This window comes from Oncorhynchus mykiss, chromosome 8, assembly GCF_057628025.1.
Source record: "Oncorhynchus mykiss isolate SJ-2025 chromosome 8, ASM5762802v1, whole genome shotgun sequence".
Lineage (NCBI taxonomy): Eukaryota > Metazoa > Chordata > Actinopteri > Salmoniformes > Salmonidae > Oncorhynchus > Oncorhynchus mykiss.
Window position 1 is genome coordinate 89,692,167 of NC_143029.1, and position 12,750 is coordinate 89,704,916.

Genomic DNA, 12,750 nt, shown 5'->3' on the forward strand with positions numbered 1-12,750 from the left:
ACCCCAACTATCTTACCTGACCCCAACTACCTTACCTGTGCCCAACTACCTTACCTGACCCCAACTACCTTACCTGACCCCAACTATCTTACCTGACACACCTGACCCCAACTATCTTACCTGACCCCAACTATCTCACCTGACCCCAACTACCTTACCCGACCCCAACTACCTTACCTGACCCCAACTATCTTACCTGACCGCAACTACCTTACCTGACCCCAGCTACCTTACCTGACCCCAACTATCTTACCTGACCCCAACTACCTTACCTGATCCCAGCTACCTTACCTGACCCCAACTACCTTACCTGAACCCAACTATCTTACCTGACCCAAACTATCTCACCTGACCCTAACTCTCTTACCTGAACCCAACTATCTTACCTGACCCTAACTATCTTACCTGACCCCAACTATCTCACCTGACTCTAACTCTCTTACCTGACCCTAACTACCTTACCTGAAACACCTGACCCCAACTATCTTCACTGACCCCAACTATCTCACCTGACCCTAACTCTCTTACCTGTCCCTAACTACCTTACCTGACACACCTGACCCCAACTATCATACCTGACCCTAACTATCTTACCTGACCCCAACTATCTCACCTGACCCCAACTCTCTTACATGAACCCAACTTTCTTACCTGACCCTAACTATCTTCACTGACCCCAACTATCTCACCTGACCCTAACTATCTTACCTGACCCCAACTACCTTACCTGAAACACCTGACCCCAACTATCTTACCTGACCCCAACTATCTCACCTGACCCTAACTCTCTTACCTGACCCCAACTACCTTACCTGACCCCAACTACCTTACCTGACCCCAACTACCTTGCCTGACCCTAACTACCTTACCTGAAACACCTGACCCTAACTATCTTACCTGACCCCAACTACCTTACCTGAAACACCTGACCCCAACTATCTTACCTGACCCCAACTATCTCACCTGACCCTAACGCTCTTACCTGACCCCAACTACCTTACCTGACCCCAACTACCTTACCTGACCCCAACTACCTTGCCTGACCCTAACTACCTTACCTGAAACACCTGACCCTAACTATCTTACCTGACCCCAACTACCTTACCTGAAACACCTGACCCCAACTATCTTACCTGACCCCAACTATCTCACCTGACCCTAACTCTCTTACCTGACCCCAACTACCTTACCTGACCCCAACTACCTTACCTGACCCCTACTACCTTGCCTGACCCTAACTACCTTACCTGAAACACCTGACCCCAACTATCTTACCTGACCCCAACTACCTTACCTGACCCCAACTACCTTACCTGACCCTAACTACCTTACCTGAAACACCTGACCCTAACTACATTACCTGAAACACCTGACCCCAACTATCTTATCTGACCCCAACTACCTTACCTGACCCTAACTCTCTTACCTGACCCCAACTATCTCACCTGACCCTAACTCTCTTACCTGACCCCAACTACCTTACCTGACCCCAACTACCTTACCTGACCCTAACTACCTTACCTGAGACACCTGACCCTAACTACATTACCTGAAACACATGACCCCAACTATCTTATCTGACCCCAACTACCTTACCTGACCCTAACTCTCTTACCTGACCCCAACTACCTTACCTGACCCCAACTACCTTACCTGACCCCAACTACCTGACCTGACCCCAACTATCTTACCTGACACACCTGACCCTAACTACCTTACCTGAAACACCTGACCCTAACTACCTTACCTGACCCCAACTACCTTACCTGAAACACCTGACCCTAACTACCTTACCTGACCCCAACTATCTTACCTGACACACCTGACCCTAACTACCTTACCTGAAACACCTGACCCTAACTACATTACCTGAAACACCTGACCCTAACTACCTTACCTGAAACACCTGACCACAACTATCTTACCTGACCCTAACTCTCTTACCTGAAACACCTGAACCTAACTACCTTACCTGACCCCAACTACCCTACCTGACCCTAACTACCTTACCTGAAACACCTGACCCGAACTACCTTACCTGTTCCCAACTACCTTACCTGAACCCAACTATCTTACCTGACCCCAACTATCTTACCTGACCCCAACTATCTTACCTGACCCCAACTACCTTACCTGACCCCAACTACCTTACGTGACCCCAACTACCTTACCTGACCCTAACTACCTTACCTGACCGCAACTACCTTACCTGACCCCAACTACCTTACCTGATCCCAACTACCTTACCTGACCCTAACTACCTTACCTGACCGCAACTACCTTACCTGACCCCAACTACCTTACCTGATCCCAACTACCTTACCTGACCATAACTACCTTACCTGACCCCAACTACCTTACCTGACCCCAACTATCTTACCTGACACACCTGACCCCAACTATCTTACCTGACCCCAACCACCTTACCTGACCCTAACTATCTTACCTGACCCCAACTATCTTACCTGACCCCAACTATCTTACCTGACCCCAACTACCTTACCTGTGCCCAACTACCTTACCTGACCCCAACTACCTTACCTGACCCCAACTATCTTACCTGACACACCTGACCCCAACTATCTTACCTGACCCCAACTATCTCACCTGACCCCAACTACCTTACCCGACCCCAACTACCTTACCTGACCCCAACTACCTTACCTGACCGCAACTACCTTACCTGACCCCAGCTACCTTACCCCAACTATCTTACCTGACCCCAACTACCTTACCTGATCCCAGCTACCTTACCTGACCCCAACTACCTTACCTGAACCCAACTATCTTACCTGACCCAAACTATCTCACCTGACCCTAACTCTCTTACCTGAACCCAACTATCTTACCTGACCCTAACTATCTTACCTGACCCCAACTATCTCACCTGACTCTAACTCTCTTACCTGACCCTAACTACCTTACCTGAAACACCTGACCCCAACTATCTTCACTGACCCCAACTATCTCACCTGACCCTAACTCTCTTACCTGACCCTAACTACCTTACCTGACACACCTGACCCCAACTATCATACCTGACCCTAACTATCTTACCTGACCCCAACTATCTCACCTGACCCCAACTCTCTTACATGAACCCAACTTTCTTACCTGACCCTAACTATCTTCACTGACCCCAACTATCTCACCTGACCCTAACTATCTTACCTGACCCCAACTACCTTACCTGAAACACCTGACCCCAACTATCTTACCTGACCCCAACTATCTCACCTGACCCTAACTCTCTTACCTGACCCCAACTACCTTACCTGACCCCAACTACCTTACCTGACCCCAACTACCTTGCCTGACCCTAACTACCTTACCTGAAACACCTGACCCTAACTATCTTACCTGACCCCAACTACCTTACCTGAAACACCTGACCCCAACTATCTTACCTGACCCCAACTATCTCACCTGACCCTAACTCTCTTACCTGACCCCAACTACCTTACCTGACCCCAACTACCTTACCTGACCCCAACTACCTTGCCTGACCCTAACTACCTTACCTGAAACACCTGACCCCAACTATCTTACCTGACCCCAACTACCTTACCTGACCCCAACTACCTTACCTGACCCTAACTACCTTACCTGAAACACCTGACCCTAACTACATTACCTGAAACACCTGACCCCAACTATCTTATCTGACCCCAACTACCTTACCTGACCCTAACTCTCTTACCTGACCCCAACTATCTCACCTGACCCTAACTCTCTTACCTGACCCCAACTACCTTACCTGACCCCAACTACCTTACCTGACCCTAACTACCTTACCTGAGACACCTGACCCTAACTACATTACCTGAAACACATGACCCCAACTATCTTATCTGACCCCAACTACCTTACCTGACCCTAACTCTCTTACCTGACCCCAACTACCTTACCTGACCCCAACTACCTTACCTGACCCCAACTACCTGACCTGACCCCAACTATCTTACCTGACACACCTGACCCTAACTACCTTACCTGAAACACCTGACCCTAACTACCTTACCTGACCCCAACTATCTTACCTGACACACCTGACCCTAACTACCTTACCTGAAACACCTGACCCTAACTACATTACCTGACCCCAACTATCTTACCTGACACACCTGACCCTAACTACCTTACCTGAAACACCTGACCCTAACTACATTACCTGAAACACCTGACCCTAACTACCTTACCTGAAACACCTGACCACAACTATCTTACCTGACCCTAACTCTCTTACCTGAAACACCTGAACCTAACTACCTTACCTGACCCCAACTACCCTACCTGACCCTAACTACCTTACCTGAAACACCTGACCCGAACTACCTTACCTGATCCCAACTACCTTACCTGAACCCAACTATCTTACCTGACCCCAACTATCTTACCTGACCCCAACTATCTTACCTGACCCCAACTACCTTACCTGACCCCAACTACCTTACGTGACCCCAACTACCTTACTTGACCCCAACTACCTTACCTGACCACAACTATCTTACTTGACCCCAACTACCTTACCTGTTCCTAACTACCTTACCTGACCCCAACTACCTTACCTGACCCCAACTACCTTACCTGACCCCAACTACCTTACCTGACCCCAACTACCTTACCTGACCCCAACTACCTTACCTGACCCCAACTATCTTACCTGACACACCTGACCCCAACTATCTTACCTGACCCCAACTATCTTACCTGACCTGAACTACTACTTTACCCCAACTATCTTACCTGACAACCAGCTACCTTACCTGACCCCAAATATCTTACCTGACCCTAACTATCTTCACTGACCCCAACTATCTCACATGACCCTAACTATCTTACCTGACCCTAACTACCTTACCTGAAACACCTGACCCCAACTATCTTACCTGACCCCAACTATCTTACCTGACCCCAACTACCTTACCTGACCCCAACTACCTTACGTGACCCCAACTACCTTACTTGACCCCAACTACCTTAACTGACCACAACTATCTTACTTGACCCCAACTACCTTACCTGTTCCTAACTACCTTACCTGACCCCAACTACCTTACCTGACCCCAACTACCTTACCTGACCCTAACTACCTTACCTGACCCCAACTACCTTACCTGACCCCAACTATCTTACCTGACACACCTGACCCCAACTATCTTACCTGACCCCAACTATCTTACCTGACCTGAACTACTACTTTACCCCAACTATCTTACCTGACCCCAACTACCTTACCTGACCCCAAATATCTTACCTGACCCCAACTATCTTACCTGACCCCAACTATCTTACCTGACCCCAACTATCTCACCTGACCTCAACTACCTTACCTGACCCCAACTACCTTACCTGACCCCAACTACCTTACCTAACCCCAACTATCTCACCTGACTACAACTACCTTACCTGACTCCAACTACCTTACCTGACCCTAACTACCTTACCTGACCCCAACTATCTTACCTGACCCCAACTATCCTACCTGACCCTTACTATCTTACCTGACCCTAACTACCTTACCTGACCCCAACTACCTTACCTGACCCTAACTACCTTACCTGACCCCAACTATCTTACCTGACCCCAACTATCTTACCTGACACACCTGACCCCAACTACCTTACCTGACCCTAATTACCTTACCTGACCCCAACTATCTTACCTGACCCCAACTATCTTACCTGACTCCAACTATCTATCTAACCTGACCCCAACTATCTTACCTGACCTCAACTACCTTACCTGACCCTAACTACCTTACCTGACCCCAACTACCTTACCTGACCCCAACTACCTTACCTGACCCCAAATACCTTACCTGACCCAAACTACCTTACCTAACCCCAACTATCTTACCTGACCCCAACTATCCTACCTGACCCTAACTATCTTACCTGACCCCAACTACCTTACCGGACCCCAACTACCTTACCTGACCCTAACTACCTTACCTGACCCCAACTATCTTACCTGACCCCAACTATCTTACCTGACACACCTGTCCCCAACTACCTTACCTGACCCTAACTACCTTACCTGACTCTAACTACCTTACCTGACCCCAACTATCCTACCTGACCCTAACTATCTTACCTGACCCCAACTACCTTACAGGACCCCAGCTATCTTACCTGACCCCAACTACCTTACCTGACCCCAACTATCTAACCTGACCCTAACTATCTTACCTGACCCCAACTACCTTACCTGACCCCAACTATCTAACCTGACCCTAACTACCCTAAATACCTATATCTATATGTCTGTCTGTTTATGAAGCTATATCTATCTGTCTATTCACCTGTCTGTCTGTTTGTTAACCTGTATCCACCTGTCTGTCTGTCTGTCTGTTTGTTAACCTGAATCCACCTGTCTGTCTGTTTGTTAACCTGTACACACCTGTCTGTCTGTTTGTTAACCTGTATCCACCTGTCTGTCTGCCTTTAACCTGTATCTACCTGTCTGTCTTTTTGTTAACCTGTCTGTCTGTTTGTTAACCTGGATCCACCTGTCTGTCTGTTTGTTAACCTGTATCCACCAGTCTGTCTGTTTGTTAACCTGTATCCACCTGTCTTCCTGTTTGTTAACCTGTCTCTCTGTTTGTTAACCTGTATCCACCTGTCTGCCTGTTTGTTAACCTGTCTGTCTGTTTGTTAACCTGTATCCACCTGTCTGTCTGTTTGTTAACCTGTATCCACCAGTCTGTCTGTTTGTTAACCTGTATCCACCTGTCTTCCTGTTTGTTAACCTGTCTCTCTGTTTGTTAACCTGTATCCACCTGTCTGCCTGTTTGTTAACCTGTCTGTCTGTTTGTTAACCTGTCTGTCTGTTTGTTAACCTGTCTTTCTGTTAACCTGTATCTACCTGTCTGTCTGTCCAGCCTCAGGACGGGTACCGTATGGTGCAACAGTTCCAGTTCCTGGGTTGGCCAATGTACCGAGACACTCCCATGTCCAAACGCTCCTTCCTCAAGCTCATCAGACAGGTGGACAAATGGCAGGAGGAGTATGATGGAGGAGAGGGACGCACTGTGGTGCACTGTCTGTAAGTAACACACACACACTAACACACAGGGACATACACACACACTAACACACACACTAACACACAGGGACATACACACACTGTCTGCAAGTCACAATTACCTTCTACGGAGATTCTATTTTACATGGAGATGTTTCTCCTCTCATCTGTTGACCTAAATGTTTCTCCTCTCATCTGTTGACCTTCATGTCCCTCCTCTCATCTGTTGACCTTCATGTCCCTCCTCTCATCTGTTGACATTCATGTCCCTCCTCTCATCTGTTGACCTTCATGTGCTCACTGCTCACTGCTCACTGCTCACTCCACCACACTGTTCAATAGAGACGACTGGCGCTTTGAGCGCAAATTAATAATGTGGACTTCACTTCCACCACAACCCATTGCTTTGTCTCTCTCCAAAGGGAATTGTGTTAGCTCTATTCATTACCCTTCTATCTGAAACCATCTGAATGACAGAATACACCCCTTCTCTCTCTCTGTTTATCTGTCTTTGTCTTCCTTTCTCTCTCTCCCTCTCTCTGTTTATCTGTCTCTCTCTCTCGCTCGCTCTCTCCCTCTCTCTGTTTATCTGTTTTTGTCTTCCTCTCTCTCTCTCCCTCTCTCTGTTTATCTGTCTTTGTCTTCCTCTCTCTCTCTCCCTCTCTCTGTTTATCTGTCTTTGTCTTCCTCTCTCTCTCTCTCTCCCTCTCTCTGTTTATCTGTCTTTGTCTTCCTTTCTCTCTCTCCCTCTCTCTGTTTATCTGTCTTTGTCTTCCTCTCTCTCTCTCCCTCTCTCTGTTTATCTGTCTTTGTCTTCCTTTCTCTCTCTCCCTCTCTCTGTTTATCTGTCTTTGTCTTCCTCTCTCTCTCCCTCTCTCTGTTTATCTGTCTTTGTCTTCCTTTCTCTCTCTCCCTCTCTCTGTTTATCTGTCTCTCTCTCTCGCTCGCTCTCTCCCTCTCTCTGTTTATTTGTCTTTGTCTTCCTCTCTCTCTCGCTCGCTCTCTCCCTCTCTCTGTTTATCTGTCTTTGTCTTCCTCTCTCTCTCCCTCTGTTTATCTGTCTCTCTCTCTCGCTCGCTCTCTCCCTCTCTCTGTTTATCTCCCTTTGTCTTCCTCTCTCTCTCCCCCTCTCTCTGTTTATCTGTCTGTCTTCCTCTCTCTCTCTCTCCCTCTCTCTGTTTATCTGTCTTTGTTTTCCTTCTCCCTCTCCCTCTCTCTGTTTATCTGTCTCTCTCTCTCTCGCTCGCTCTCTCTCTCATTCTCTCTGTTTATCTGTCTGCCTTCCTCTCTCACTCTCTCCTTCTCTCTGTTTATCTCTCTGTCCTCTCTCTCGCTCACTCTCTCCTCTCTATTTATGTCTGTCTTCCTCTCTCTCACTCTCTCTCTCTCTCTCTGTTTATCTGTCTGTCTTCCTCTCTCTCTCCTTCGCTGCAGTAACGGAGGAGGTCGCAGTGGGACGTTCTGTGCCATCAGCATCGTGTGTGAGATGTTACAACATCAACGTTCTGTAGACGTTTTCCACGCCGTCAAAACACTGAGGAACAACAAACCCAACATGGTCGACCTGCTGGTAGGAAACACATTCTGTAATCATTAACACTACAGATGACCTACTGGTAGGAAACACATCCTGTAATCATTAACACTACAGATGACCTACTGGTAGGAAACACATCCTGTAATCATTAACACTACAGATGACCTACTGGTAGGAAACACATCCTGTAATCATTAACACTGCAGATGACCTACTGGTAGGAAACACATCCTGTAATCATTAACACTGCAGATGACCTACTGGTAGGAAACACATCCTGTAATCATTAACACTACAGATGACCTACTGGTAGGAAACACATCCTGTAATCATTAACACTGCAGATGACCTACTGGTAGGAAACACATCCTGTAATCATTAACACTGCAGATGACCTACTGGTAGGAAACACATCCTGTAATCAATAACCCAACATGGTCGACCTACTGGTAGGAAACACATCCTGTAATCAATAACCCAACATGGTCGACCTGCTGGTAGGAAACACATCCTGTAATCATTAACACTACAGATGACCTACTGGTAGGAAACACATCCTGTAATCATTAACACTGCAGATGACCTACTGGTAGGAAACACATCCTGTAATCATTAACACTACAAATGACCTACTGGTAGGAAACACATCCTGTAATCATTAACACTACATGGTCGACCTACTGGTAGGAAACACATTCTGTAATCATTAATTAACACTACAGATGACCTACTGGTAGGAAACACATCCTGTAATCATTAACACTACATGGTCGACCTACTGGTAGGAAACACATCCTGTAATCAATAACCCAACATGGTCGACCTACTGGTAGGAAACACATCCTGTAATCATTAACACTGCAGATGACCTACTGGTAGGAAACACATCCTGTAATCATTAACACTGCAGATGACCTACTGGTAGGAAACACATCCTGTAATCATTAACACTACAGATGACCTACTGGTAGGAAACACATTCTGTAATCATTAACACTGCAGATGACCTACTGGTAGGAAACACATCCTGTAATCATTAACACTGCAGATGACCTACTGGTAGGAAACACATCCTGTAATCATTAACACTGCAGATGACCTACTGGTAGGAAACACATCCTGTAATCATTAACACTACAGATGACCTACTGGTAGGAAACACATCCTGTAATCATTAACACTACAGATGACCTACTGGTAGGAAACACATTCTGTAATCATTAACACTGCATGGTCGACCTACTGGTAGGAAACACATCCTGTAATCATTAACACTGCAGATGACCTACTGGTAGGAAACACATCCTGTAATCATTAACACTACAGATGACCTACTGGTAGGAAACACATCCTGTAATCATTAACACTACAGATGACCTACTGGTAGGAAACACATCCTGTAATCAATAACCCAACATGGTCGACCTACTGGTAGGAAACACATCCTGTAATCATTAACACCGCAGATGACCTACTGGTAGGAAACACATCCTGTAATCATTAACACTACAGATGACCTACTGGTAGGAAACACATCCTGTAATCATTAACACTACAGATGACCTACTGGTAGGAAACACATCCTGTAATCATTAACACTGCAGATGACCTACTGGTAGGAAACACATCCTGTAATCTCTGTATCCTGTCCGATGTGTAAATGTTTTACGTAGATCAGATCAGCGGTGAAGAAGAATACCAGCCCCTTGTTTTGTTCTTTCTGTTCTACAGGATCAGTACAAGTTCTGCTATGAAGTGGCTCTGGAGTATTAGAACTATGGATAAACAGCAGACTGGGCCTGGATGGAGAACTATGGATAAACAGCAGACTGGGCCTGGATGCAGAACTATGGATAAACAACAGTCTCAGCCTGGACGCAGAACTATGGATAAACAACAGTCTCAGCTGGACGCAGAACTGGACGCAGAACTATGAACGAAACGGGCGAGGGGGGGGGGACTTTATAGACAAGACTGCAGCGTAGACCGACCTGTGTTTTTCATGATCGAACAACTGGAGCAGGACGAACACGCCTCCACAAATACAGACACACACGGCTCTGTCTTTCTTAGCTTGATCAGCTAGATGAGGTGACAGAGGTGAGGTGTACTAATGTCTCTATATAGTTCCACCAGTATCTGATCAGCTACCAGGAAGGATTCAGTCTCTATATAGTTCCATCAGTCTCTGATCTGCTACCAGGAAGGATTCAGTCTCTATATAGTTCCACCAGTCTCTGATCTGCTACCAGGAAGGATTCAGTCTCTATATAGTTCCACCAGTCTCTGATTTGCTACCAGGAAGGATTCAGTCTCTATATAGTTCCACCAGTCTCTGATCTGCTACCAGGAAGGATTCAGTCTCTATATAGTCCCACCAGTCTCTGATTTGCTACCAGGAAGGATTCAGTCTCTATATAGTTCCATCAGTCTCTGATCTGCTACCAGGAAGGATTCAGTCTCTATATAGTTCCACCAGTCTCTGATTTGCTACCAGGAAGGATTCAGTCTCTATATAGTCCCACCAGTCTCTGATTTGCTACCAGGAAGGATTCAGTCTCTCTATAGTCCCACCAGTCTCTGATTTGCTACCAAGAAGGATTCAGGAGCACTATGTTTTACACTGCAGTGTGTAACGTCTTATCTGAAATCCTTGCCCTGACTCAAAATCAACCCCTACACCCTACACCCTACACCCTCGCCCGTACACCCTCACCCCTACACCCTCGCCACTATAACCTCACCCCTACACCCTCGCCCCTACACCCTACACCCTACACCCTCGCCCCTACAACCTCGCCCCTGCAACCTCGGCCCTACACCCTCGCCCCTACACCCTACACCCTCGCCCCTACATCCTACACCCTCGCTCCTACACCCTACACCCTCGCCCCTACACCCTCGCCCCTACACCCTCACCCCTACACCCTCGCCCCTACAACCTACACCCTACACCCTCACCCCTACACCCTACAACCTCGCCCCTACACCCTACACCCTCGCCCCTACACCCTCACCCTACACCCTCACCCTACACCCTCGCCCCTACACCCTACACCCTCACCCTACACCCTCGCCCCTACACCCTCGCCCCTTCACTCTCGCCCCTACACCCTCACCCCTACACCCTCGCCCCTACACCCTCACCCCTACACCCTCGCCCCTACAACCTACACCCTACACCCTCACCCCTACACCCTACAACCTCGCCCATACACCCTACACCCTCGCCCCTACACCCTCACCCTACACCCTCACCCTACACCCTCGCCCCTACACCCTCGCCCCTTCACTCTCGCCCCTACACCCTCACCCCTACACCCTCGCCCCTACACCCTCACCCCTACACCTTACACCCTCGCCCCTACACCCTACAACCTCACCCACACACCCTACACCCTCGCCCCTACACCCTGACCCTACACCCTCACCCCTACACCCTACACCCTCGCCCCTACACCCTCGCTCCTACACCCTCACCCTACACCCTCACCCTACACCCTTGCCCCTACACCCTACACCCTCGCCCCTACACCCTCACCCCTACACCCTCACCCTACACCCTCACCCTACACCCTCGTCCCTACACCCTCGCCCCTACACCCTCGCCCCTTCAGCCTCGCCCCTACACCCTCACCCCTACACCCTCGCCCCTACACCCTCACCCCTACACCCTCACCCCTACACCCTACACCCTCGCCCCTACACTCTACAACCTCGCCCCTACACCCTACACCCTCGCCCCTACACCCTCACCCTACACCCTCAACCTACACCCTCGCCCCTACACCCTCGCCCCTACACCCTACACCCTCGCCCCTACACCCTCGCCCCTACACCCTCACCCTACACCCTACACCCTCACCCTACACCCTCGCCCCTACACCCTACACCCTCGCCCCTACACCCTACACCCTCACCCCTACACCCTCACCCTACACCCTCACCCTACACCCTCGCCCCTTCACCCTTGCCCCTACACCCTCGCCCCTACACCCTACACCCTCACCCCTACAGCCTACACCCTCACCCTACACCCTCACCCTACACCCTCGCCCCTACACCCTCATCCCTACACCCTCGCCCCTACACCCTCGCCCCTACACCCTCGCCCCTACACCCTCACCCTACACCCTCGCCCCTACACCCTCGTCCCTACACCCTACACCCTCACCCTACACCCTCGC

General features: G+C 48.7%; 1 pseudogene across 1 annotated transcript in view; it reads left to right on the forward strand.

Moving 5' to 3' along the window:
* Positions 1-10,464, forward strand: part of LOC110530822 (receptor-type tyrosine-protein phosphatase mu-like) — a 583,690-nt pseudogene extending 573,226 nt beyond the window's left edge. Inside the window, exons 32-34 of the transcript XR_016482710.1 lie at positions 6,884-7,047; positions 8,461-8,596; positions 10,295-10,464. The product of XR_016482710.1 is annotated as a receptor-type tyrosine-protein phosphatase mu-like (transcript). The remainder of the gene's footprint in view (positions 1-6,883; positions 7,048-8,460; positions 8,597-10,294) is intronic.
* Positions 10,465-12,750: the final 2,286 nt, after the last annotated feature.